At 46.8% G+C, this 12,658-nt stretch overlaps 1 pseudogene; it reads left to right on the forward strand.

Moving 5' to 3' along the window:
* The first annotated feature begins 1,409 nt into the window (after positions 1–1,409).
* Positions 1,410–2,268, forward strand: LOC144824887 (nucleoside diphosphate kinase B-like; annotated as a pseudogene).
* The last annotated feature ends 10,390 nt before the right edge of the window (positions 2,269–12,658 follow it).

The raw sequence follows: 12,658 nt of genomic DNA on the forward strand, positions 1-12,658 counted from the left end.
AGTAATTTTTACCCCTACGCTATACAACGCTTTCCTACTGTTGCACTCACTGGAGTGTGAATAGTAATTTATACCCTCCCACTATCCAACGCCTTCCCTACTGTTGCACTCTCTGGAGTGGGAATACTAATTTCTACCCCTACGCTATCCAACGCTTTCCCTACTGTTGCACTCACTGGAGTGGGAATAGTAATTTTTACCCTCCCACTATCCAACGCCTTCCCTACTGTTGCACTCTCTGGAGTGGGAATACTAATTTTTACCCCTACGCTATCCAACGCTTTTCCTACTGTTGCCCTCTCTGGAGTGGGAATAGTAATTTTTATCCCTACGCTATCCAATGATTTCCCTACTGTTGCACTCTCTGGACTGGGAATAGTAATTTTTACCCCTATGCTATTCAATGTTTTCCCCACTGTTGCACTCACTGGAGTGGGAATAGTAATTATTACCCTCCCGCTATCCAATGCTTTCCCTACTGTTGCACTTTCTGGAGTGGGAATAGTAATTTTGACCCCTACGCTATCCAACGTTTTCCCTACTGTTGCACTCTTTGGAGTGGGAATAGTAATTTTTATCCTCCTGCTATCCAACGCTTTCCCTACTGTTGCATTCTCTGGAGTGGGAATCGTAATTTTTACCCCTACGCTATCCAACGCTTTCCCTACTGTTGCCCTCTCTGGAGTGGGAATAGTCATTTTTACTCCCTACGCTATCCAACGCTTTCTCTTTTCTCTACTGTTGCACTCACTGGAGTGGTAACAGTAAATTTTACTCTTTCCGCTATCCTACGGTAAAAATATTTTATATTTTTTATTAATATTACATGTATATATATATATATATATATATATATTTATATAAGAATACATCAATTTGTATATTTTTTTACTTACATTAATTATTTATTAATTTTAAGTTTATTTAAGTATTTTTACTTTAAAGCATTAAAAGAAATCTATATTTTTTACAACAATATTTTTGATTCGATATTTTTGTACTTACCTGTTTGGAGATAGGAAGTCCATATTTTCGTATTCTATATTTTTTACTCGATATTTAGGTAGTTCTATATTTGTGTCATCGATATTGTTTCAGTGATCCCAGACAGTGTGTAGGAGAGTGCCAACAAAACTCTTTCTGCCATTCCTGCTGCTCATAACGGGGCCCAACTTCCCACATTTCAGCCTGAGTCTATTCTTCATCAGCCTGTACAATGTGAGTTGAAAGCAAGAGTGTCGATACCTCTCACAAAATCTCTTTCTTTTGACCCCTAGTCAACATGCTTCAAACATACATGACTTGATCATAGATTAATCACTCTGATGTATGCCAATGACATGAAGTTGCTCTTTTGCTCCTTCTTGCTCAGCACTGCTTACATTGATGGAGTTGACAGCACTTCCTGCAGCAGAAACATGTCTGGTAACAGCATCACAGAACGCACCTTTATTTGCATCAAGCCAGATGGTGTTCAACGGGGCCAGGTGGGAGAGATAATTAAGCGCTTTGAGCAGAAGGGCTACCGGCTGCTGTCCATGAAGTTTATGCAGGCCTCCAGTGAACTTCTGAAGGAACATTACATTGACCTGAAGGATCGCCCGTTCTACCCTGGCTTGGTGAAATACATGGGCTCTAGCCCTGTTGTGCCTATGGTCTGGGAAGGATTTAATGTGGTGAAGACTGGCCGGGTAATGCTGGGAGAGACCAACCCGGTTGATTCCAAAACTAGGGACCATCCGCAGAGACTTCTCCATCCAAGTTGGCAGGAACATATGCCATGGCAGGGACTCTGTGGCAAGTGCCAAAAAGGAGATCAACCTGTGGTTCAAGCCAGAAGAGCTGATTACTTGTAAATGTAAATGTCATGGTACTTATAGAGCGCACTGTCACCAGATGGTCACCTTGCGGTGTCGCCTATTCGGCTTCCTAGCGCTGATACTCAAACCGCTGTGGAACTCCTCCTGGCTTTCCCTGTGAAGTGTCCACTCCTGGGCACCCCCAGGGTGAAGCCAGGCATCCTTAGGGCTGTTGGGGCCGGTGTGGAGGCTAAGCAAGCTATTGCCCAGAGTTGCAGCGTGAGTCCCGTGATTAGAATAGGCACTGAGGCGAGAATTAACAGGTCCGAGGAAATTGAGCCCGAGGCCCTGCTGAGGTGGGAATCGAACCCTGGTCCCAGGCCAGAACTCTGCATCAGGGTCTGCCGCTCTAACCATTGAGCCACACTCCTCCAACTGCTCCAACGAATGGATCAATGAGGGGAACTGAGGCTAACAGTCCCTTCATCGCCTCATCGTTTAAAGACCATTCCCTGGAGGGAGCAACTTTCGCTTTTATTGCTTGTAGTTCTCAGCTCGAAACAATTTGTATTTCAATGACATAAAGTTGGTGTGGCAAGACCTTACAGCACAGACTAGTGTGCTGAAAATTACAAAATCCTGCTCAGAAATACAGCATTAGTGGCGCAGTAAACAATATCAAATACATTTCATTATCTTCTACCAAACCTGACAATGGATCTTCTACTGCCTTCATGTGTGCTTTAGGTCACCACCATCAAACAAGCCACATCAGCATCCCAATAGATTCCTCCGTTTACCAAAAAATCCTCCTAACTATCTCTAAATCTGCCTTTATCTTGGGGGCCTCATTAAAAGCAAAGCCTATTTTGACACCAATGTTCAAAGAACACTAGAAAAAGGCATGGATAGTCCGTCTTTCACGGTAGACAAAGCATTTGCATGGTCGCACAAGTGATCTGATATTACTTTCTCCTAGATCTGCAGATTCCAGACTGCCTGCCCTTCTTTAGGTCCAGAAACAAGCAAGTCAAATTACTTATTGAATATGGGGTTTGCACCAATTTGTGTCATCATTTTGGTTTTGAAGATATTAAACTGAGATTCATATTTTTTCATGCTTTTTCAAGTCTTCTTGATCTCTTATCATTCTATTTAAAAAGTCACAAGAGATTTAGAAAAACAAATCATGGATGCTGTTGAGCAGTTGAACCCCTAACACATTATGGGGCCGATTAGGATGGCGGACGGACTTGCGTCCGTCCGCCACCCCTGAGTAGGAGGGACCGTCCGCATGGGCAGCGGCGGTCCCTTCATGGCAATTAGGATGTGACCGCCACCCTGGCGGTCACATCCTGTATGTTTTACATTGCGGCGGGTGCTGCTTGAAGCAGCACCCGCCGCAATGAAAACAAGCATTTACAATGCAACGGTTTCGCCTTTGACAAAGTTAGAGCTATTGGCATTGTAATTGACAAATTGTTTATTTATGTGTTGGTTTTGAAAACAGATAAATAAATGGCATTGTCATTTACAATGTCAATAGCTGTCCTCGTGCAGCCTATTCCATATTCATGCGGGAAGGGGCTACCACTGCACGTGCAGGGCTCAGCGAGGCTGACGAGGAGATACCAACCCACCCACGGGGAAGGTGGGGCTTGGGGAGGGGAGGGCGCAGGAGGGGAGGGTGGAGGAGCAGTCAGTAAGCTGGCATGGTGTGCGTCTGCACCACTAGAGGCTAACAGCTGTGTAGGAGGTGGCTGGAGGGCACGTAGAAGTCACGGCAGACCATTTCAGTATGATTTTTAAAAGTACCGCGACCCCATAAAAAGTAATACTTAGTTCCTCCTCTGCATTAGATTGTTTTTTTTAACATAAATAAATGGCATTGTCATTTACAATAGCAGGGCAGGGCACAGGGAAGGGGGGAGAGGAGAGACGAAGGAGAGCTGCGGGCTCAGGGAAGGGGGGGCGAGGAGAGACGAAGGAGAGCTGCGGGCTCTTGTTGTAATGCTTGCATGGATGAGTTGGTGGATGCATGCATGGGTGCATGCATGGATGGGTGTATGGATGGGTGTATGGATAGATGCATGAATGGGTGGATGGATAGATGCATATATACAGCCAATCCCTCAACAATGTATGCAATCCACCAACCCATCCAACACCCCATCCATGCATCCACCCATACATCCACGCATACCATCCATCATGCATCCATCCACCCACTGTGTCCCACTCCGACCCCTCTAAATATAACTCATTTTTTCTGTATATAGAGATGACTGTATTCACTAGTATATGCAGTAGACCTATCTACTCTAACATTCCTATGTGACTCTTGCAGTACATCTATTCATATCCCTTCCATATGTATATAGAAATATAACGAGAATCAACAGTCTCTTCTTTGTGTGACTACATCTAGTACATTTCAATTGTTTTCCTGTTTGTATCTTTTACTTAACGCATGTAAATCAAAGTCTTTAGGTTTGGCAACTGGTTCTTATGTAAAGCGCTCTGACACCTTCGGGTAAAGTTCGCGCTACATAAAATCACATTAAATAAAACTTTACCCCACAAATCCAACCATCCATTTGTGCCTAGGCTTACATTTTACGGCCTCGAAGCACACAGAGAAGGGACCGTTTATTAAGTTGAGGCTTTGTAGGGTGCATGGCAGGGGACAGTTTTAGGCGCCAAGGGAGGGTAGCGGATTTCCACCTCCTGGTGATGCTGCGCTTAGCTAAAATGAGAGCCACGTCTGCAAATTTGGCCTAGACTTCATGACCCTTCCTCCGTGGGTAGATGCCTATAAGGCAATTTTCAGCCTTGTGCCATGATGTGTCCCCCACTACTTCCCTCGGGGCTGCTGTGACCTGGCTCTAATAATTGAGTAGGGCAGGCCCAGAGGGTGGCGGTGGGAAAATCCACTATTTCGTTAAGCCTACCCCCAACCCCCAACTTCCCAAAACAGAAACCTGCAAGAAGGTTCCTCTTTAGTTGTACAAAGAGGCTTTCCGCGTTGCTTGTTGTTTCGGCCTTCATTTCCATTTCCGCCACTCCTCCGGAGATAAGAGACCCTCACAGTCGCACGTTTGCTGTTTAGTCAACGTTTGTGGGAAGCAACTTGACGGACCACAAAGTGTGTGGTGGACTTCCTTCAGGACAGAAGAGTATGATGTGTGCAGTGGTCGAAGGGGCGTTGTTTTCTGATAGTTTCATCCCCACGGATTTCATTCGGCTTCCCATTCAGAATCACTCCACATTACCCTTCTTTGACACTCAAAGGTCAATTCAAAGGGATTGGGTCCCTCTGGTTCTTAGCCCGCCAGTCATTAAAAACTGACATTGTAACAGGCCCCTGTCGGGTCCTCGTGAGCTTAATGCTACAGGCAGACTCCGATTTTTTTTTAACAATAACTGTACAAACGTTAAGGAATTCCATCTCAAGGATGCAGGACCTGTTTACGTTTCAAATTGTGTTAATCGTGCATTCTTTGATTGTTTGCTTTTTCCAGGATATTGATTTATAGTTTTTCTTGTGCAGCATGTTGCTCTTATATGGAGCCGAGTCTCTGTATCTCTGAGTTCACTTTGTGAGTGGCTGTTAATCACTTGCATAATTGCAAGCGCTGGAGCGGAGGCTGTAGACCGCGTTTTTCTGAAGGTGTCAGTCAGTCACATTGGGTAATAAAAGTGCGCCGAACACTTGCTCGTCAAACACTGGACTCTACAGAACAATAGTCACGAGCTTCAATTGAATTTGTGATTTAAGTTTACTTTTTAGGCCATGTCCTGTTCTTGTTTCTGTAACGTGTACATTTTTTATATTCTCCTCATGTAACGTACTTGGTTCTATTGTGAAGCGCAGTGACACCTTTGGGTAAAGTCCGCGCTATATAAAAATACATAAAAATTGCTAAACCTCTTAGGCCATACCCTTTTTAGAGGTCTCCTACTTATTTTATCCCACGTAAAGTCATCAGTGTGGCTTCTTCTTTCGATAGGGAGAGATCTTGGTGTTCGAGCCACAGCTGCCGACTATGCAACTGGGAACCGCCGATTTTGCAACTGTTAACCAGGTTCGAGTCCTGGCATTGCCTCAACAGCCTGTGATTTTGGGCACATCACCTAATCTCCCCGTGCCTGATTTCGTGATTAAAAGCTGCTTTATGGTCTACCCAGCATGGAGTAAATCTCGAAGCTAATACGTTGTTGATGCTAATACAGTGTTGATTCGACACCATTGCTCATGATTGAAACGGGATGTCCTTGTGAGGGCGAGGGGGTACCACTAGCTGAGCGCGCCTTGCCCTCCCTGAACCTCCCGCCCGCATTTTTCTCCTCTAAACGTTGTTTTTCTCACCTTTTTAATCCACCCCGCCCCCCTTGGTGGTGTCATCGGTGTGGCTTCTTCTTTCGATAGGGCGAGATCTTGGTGTTCGAGCCACAGCTGCCGACTATGCAACTGGGAACCGCCGATTTTGCAACTGTTAACCAGGTTCGAGTCCTGGCATTGCCTCAACAGCCTGTGATTTTGGGCACATCACCTAATCTCCCCGTGCCTGATTTCGTGATTAAAAGCTGCTTTATGGTCTACCCAGCATGGAGTAAATCTCGACGCTAATACGTTGTTGATGCTAATACGTTGTTGATTCAACACCATTGCTCGTGATTGAAACGGGATGTCCTTGTGAGGGCGAGGGGGTACCACTAGCTGAGCGCGGCTTGACCTCCCTGAACCTCCCGCCCGCATTTTTCTCCTCTAAACGTTGTTTTTCTCACCTTTTTAATCCACCCCGCCCCCCTTGGTGGTGTCGATTAGTGGTTGCCCTTAAATGTTTTCTTCCAGTAGCCAGCTGTCAGACTTTGCGCATACACTTTTATATTTTGTGGTCACAGAAGTCTGTATGGCTTGTACCTAAATAGAACCATTTTAAACTGTAAGTGGCTTTCTGAATCATGCCTAAAAGATTAACCCAGTGTGATTTTCGGAGGCTGAATACCTGATCCGGTGTGGTGAGAGGGGGCCTCGGCATACGGGAGAAGCATCAGCCTGGAGTTTGGTGTCCTGAATGAAAAAAACATGGCGACGAAAACAAACAAAACAAGTCAGGTCCCGGGCCGGCCAGCCAATCACAGCGCGGCCCGGGGAATGACGTCACGGGGGTGCCCGGGCCGGTAGCCAATGACAGCGCGGCCCGGGACAAAGGGGCGGGGCTTAAAAAAAGCCAGAGAAACGCCCCCGAATCGCATTTTCTCGAGAAAGCGCGATTGACAGCCTCTGTCTCCCAATGGCTAGCCTCCATTTATGGAGCTAGCCAATGAGAGACAGAGGCGGTGCCGACATCCATACTGTTGACAAAAGTTTTCGATCTGGGAGGGGCACTTCGTGCCCTCGCCAGGTCGAAACCTAAAAAACGAAAGCTGTGCATTTGCATGCACAAAGCCGCAGGCACCGCGCGGTGCCTGCCGCTTCGTGCACGCAAAGGCAGGGGGGTACCATAGGTACCCCCCATGTGCACCCCCTACGCAACCTTCACCCAGGGGGCCCGCAACGGGCCCCCAAAGTGATTGTCCGTATGCTCTTCCACGGCGGAAAAGCCGCCGCGGAAAAGCATGACTTTCCCTACATCCTAATATGGCTGGCGGTGTCTGATAGACACCGCCTGCCATGTTAGTGCTTTTCCGCCGTGGTCGCCTTCCGACCGCGGCGGAAAAGCGGCGGACAGATTGTGAGACCAACAAGCCATCCTGATTTGGCGGTGGGTCTTTCAGGCCTCCTCGGCAGATTTCCCGCATACTCCGGGCCGGCGGTGGCTTCCGCCGGCCCGGAGTAAGCAGAAAATCCGCCATCATAATGACCCCCTAAATCTGTTAGAAATTGGGTTTTTGGTTGTCTGGGGTATGAACCCAGGTCAAATACCTGGTTCATCACTGTAAGTAGCTAGCCATGCCACTAGCAAAAAGGCACATTGGATAATAAAACGTGGGGCTGACCACTGTTAGGAACAGGATTAACTTCCTTGCAAAGAGTGCAGCTTGATTACGGACAAAAAAGAATCATGAAACAGAAAGATTACCCAGGGAAAATCTACAAATAAAGGGAGTCCATAAATGCTTTTTTTTTGTTATTTAGGAACAAAGTGGAAGAACACGAAGGCCCTCATAGTGCAATTAAAGATACTGTTGCACATTCCCAGTATCCACCATTTTCTGTATGTTATTATGTGCTAGAGAAAGATATCTCAGAGCTATTATCTTAATTCAGAAACTCAGCATCCCCCAAATGATATCTGCACTGTGAAAGTTGTTCAGCAGGATCTATCTTCCTTAACTCCAACCAACGTCACTGTTATCAGTGCATCACTAATAATGTGTGTTGTCTACCAAACACTGAAGTATGCCATCATTACCACTCTCATCTAAATGTAGGCACCAGCCCTCAAGTCTTAATGACAGACCCGACTCAGGCCTGCTGTTGATTGGGAATGCAGGGTAAACCTCAATCATTCCTCAACTATTCACATGATATGAGAAGATCAGACTGTTGCTTGATTAGCACCACAGCAGTACAGCACGCCCTCTACAAATCATCAGGGAATAGCTATTCGCTGAGTCAAATGCCCTACTTGCACGCCATTTAACCGCATGCGCGCTAGCGGTTTTCCCGCTGCGCGCTGCGATTTAAAAAATCGCGCGTTACGTGACAAGGTCAGCTCATCATCCGCGTAGCGCAGGTTACGCCCATGACGAGCTGACCTTGTCATTAGCGCCGAAGGAGTTAACATACATTTATTATTAGCCACCTGCCACAATATGACGGAATGATCTGAACAGCTCTTCTCCGGAGATTCTTCCTGGTCAACCACATTTGCCAGTTAATATGAGTTTTGGAATTTAAGTGACCACTGCAATCACAAGTTGATATCCCCAAGGTTAATTCATCTTACAAAGCCTCTTCAATCTCCTAATGGCTTAAATTGCTTACATGCTAGCTGGCCAAAATGTTGAACATCACAAGTACATGGATTATGGGCAGATCTACTTCAAAACGTGGGAGTAGGTTGTCGGTCATGTTGTCGGTTGCTTGAACAATGCCCCAAACTATTAAGCTATCCTTGTGGGGACAGTAAACCCATCACCTCTCTTTTTTACTTGATTAGACTTAAAGTGCTCATCACATAACTATTTGGGCATTTGTGCTCAACAAAGAACTATTTTTCACCCATCAGTTGAATGTTGTTATTAATCTGTCTTCCACCACCTGACCCTCCTATTAGGTGTAATCTTCTCCACACTTCCCCAAAAATGATTGTGTCACTTGGAGTGCTGTCAACCTTTATGAAATGCTTCAACAGTCTGTACGCTGACCTCGCAGCGATGACATTAAGCCATAACACTTAGGGCCTCATTATGAGTCTGGCGGTCTAAGGACTGCCAGACTCTTGGGGGCACGGTGGTGGCGGTCCAGCCACTCCGGCACTGGTGACCTACTGCCCCATTACAAGTGGGGTCGTTGGACCGCCATTGCACTGCTGCAACCACCAGGGAACCACCCTTCCCTGGCAGTGGCACAGCGGTAAGGGCCTCAGTAATATGTTGGTGGTGCTGCAGCGGCTCTGCAATGTATATTACACGTTTCAGGACTGCCAGTGGTGTCATGGAGGTCTTTCCTCCATGTAAATACAGGTGGTCCTAAAACAAAGGGTGCCCTACAGGGCTCCCTGTTGCCATGTCCATGGAGATGGAAGAAGGGCACAACATGCTGCCCGTGTGCATACACCCCTGTTCCTGCACAGCATGGACTTTGCAGCCCATGCCGTGCAGGAACTGTTTTGGGTGTTCCGACTGCAGTGCCCATTTTTAGAGGCCCCATTGTGGGGCCGCCAAAAAAGCCTGCCAGGCAGAAGGAAACTTGAAAACTGGTGGGCAGTGGGCACATCGGTTTGACTGTGCTCGAGTGGGCCACCGGTGTGGCGGTCCATTGCCGCACTGCCAAACTCATAATCAAGCCCTATGTTTATATATTTGCTAAAATAGAACAATATTATCCAGGGCATTCTAATGAATTGCAATTATGGAGACAACATAATTCAAGGTATTTCACATAGCTTACAGATCTTTGCATGGCAAGCCTAATGAAGAAGTGTGGCTCACTGGTTAGAGGCGGCAGACCCGTAAGCAGAGAACGGCCCGGGACCAGGGTTCGATTCCCGACGCGGCAGGGTTGTGGACCAGGGTCAGCGGACTCGATAATTCTCGCCTCGGTGCCTACTCTAGTCAGAAACCACACTCGGCAACTCTGGGCATCAGCTTGCCTCATCTTCACAACGGCCCCCCCAGACCGCTGGGGATGCTTGGTCGCACCTTAGAGATACCCATCAGGGACCATCTCTCAGGGTGAGCCAGGACGGGTTCCCCAGCGGTCGAAGCATGGAGATACTCCTACGGGAGTCGATTCCTAGCGCTATATAAACCAGCGCTATATATATGTAAACCAATGCTTCCCCCTAAAAATCTTCTAACCACACCAATCTTCCAGATGCTTGAGAGCAGGCTTTGACCGTACCACCCATATAACTACCATGGATTAAAATATTTGGTGAAAGATCTGTCAAATAGAAGGATCTACCATCAGGCCAGTTTCAATCTGCAAGAGTTGGCCTTTTCTATTTCAGCTCAAAAGTTCTTAAGCTCAGGTATTCGTTCAATAATTGAGTTTAATTACACCATGTAGGAAAGTAGGATCTGCTTCTCATGGTTACCCCCATATTTTGCCTGATGTGATGCTGTTTTTGACTAGTCTGACAGGGATCCAGCTAATCAGGACTCCAGCATATCTGTTTTCTCCTTAAACTATTGTGTTATGAACTTAGGTACATCCCAGATTTGATAATGGGGTACCCTTGTCGATCCCTAGTATATGGTACCCATGTACCCAGGGCATAAGCACCCCAGACGTCTCACATGGGCTGAAGCATGTATTAAGCCACCCATGAGAGACTGTTCAAAAGGGAACTACAGGCCAGCCATTTCAGCCTGTGTAAATTGGTGCAGGCACCACTCACAAGAGATATAGGTTTACTATACCTAAGGGTCACTGCACTTAAAACCTATGTCACCCCTATAGCAGGCCTTTACAATCCTGAGGGCAGGGTGCTTGGTTATAAGTAAGAGGTTGCCCCTGCATGAGCAGCATGCCCCTGCAGCCTACGGATTCCATTCTCCTGGGTTGTCAGTGAAGCAGCCACATACTATATAGAAGGGCACCCCGTATTCACGCGATGATCATCTCAAAAATGGCTGCAATGAATCCTATCATGTTTAGTTTAAAACATTTTGGAATCATGCCCCCACACCCTAAATGGTGTGGGAGATATGATTCTAAGCAGTAGAATAGCCCTCCTTTAGGCTCTCAGTGTTCCCGGTACCAGCCTTCTAGTCCCAGATAGCACAAAAGGGTTGCTGCCAACCAGAGACATATTTCTGCCCTCCTGCTGCTCAGCTAAGCACAAGCAGAGGAAGGTGGAACAATAAGCATCCTGTCACAGGGGGATGTGACCAACTCCCAGACAGGATTTACAGCCTGATTCATGTAGGTAAATTGCACTCGCAAAGGGCCAGATTCTGAGAATATGGCCCTTTGCGAGTGCGATTTTTGCATTTGGTATTCATGATACCAAATGCAAAAATCGCTATGTAAGAATTCGCATATTTGCGTGGAATGGCATTTAAGGAATCTCTAATAGAGATTCCTCAAATGCTATTCATGACACAAAACAAAATAGCGATTTTGGACTTTTGGGGCCGCTATTTACCGACAGGTCAGACCTGTCGGTAAATAGCAGAAACTCAGAAAAATGCTTTTAAAAGCATTTTTCAAAGTTGCATGTAGCACACACACATGTCCTTTGGACATGTGTGTGCGCAACACCTGTCCAAAAGTGCATTTTAGGGGTGCAACAGGGCGTCCTTTGGACACCCCTGGCACCCTTAAAATCGCTATCTTATTTGCGAGTAGCAAATTGCTACTCGCAAATAAGGGATACTCCCCATTCATTCCTATGGGCCTCTTGGCCCATAGGAATGAATGGGGAGTATTTGCGAGTAGCAAATTGCTACTCGCAAATAAAGAACATGTAGGAATCGCTATTTTATTAGCAATTCCTACATGAATGCCGTTTTGCGTGTCCTCAATAGCGAGTCGCTATGATTCGCTATTAGGGCCACGCAAAACGGCATGTACATGAATCAGGCTGTTAGTGTATTAGGGCTTGGTGGGTGCGCTTGCCAGCGCCTGAAAGTCTGCATGAGGGGAAAATTTGGTGTCCCTGTGCATAGTCCAATTCAAACCAGTCCTGGGAGCCATTGGCTCCCGCTCTGGTACGAAACTGGTCAAAGGAAATGAGAGTAACCTCCTCCCTGTCCAGACCCTCCCCTGGGAGGGTCCCCTGAATCTTCCCAACCCTTTCCCTGGGGTACTTACGGGCTTAACTGGGTGTAGGTCCTTAGACTCATCGTGGGATAAGATTCAGAACTGAAACCACTGCACTTCTACCGTCTGGGCACCCCGGACATCGCTGGACTTTGTTCTCCCTTCCAGTCTGCTGTATCGTCTGTGCCTGGACATCATACAGGAACATTCCAAGGCCTGTGAAGCATCAGAGACACCTGAGGAAATCTCCTTTGGACTGAAGAAGTTGCTCCCCTCAATTGGTAGGCACCGCAACTAGGTCGACCGAGCTGCTCTGGACTCTGTGGGCCCTACAACACAGGTGGTGGTTTTTCTCAGCTCTCGAGTCCTGCTCTACCCTCTTACCAAGTTTGAGGCCAGTAGTCCTTGTGGTGGTTGC

The sequence above is a fragment of the Lissotriton helveticus genome, chromosome 3_1 (genome assembly GCF_964261635.1).
Source record: "Lissotriton helveticus chromosome 3_1, aLisHel1.1, whole genome shotgun sequence".
NCBI classification, from domain to species: Eukaryota; Metazoa; Chordata; class Amphibia; order Caudata; family Salamandridae; genus Lissotriton; species Lissotriton helveticus.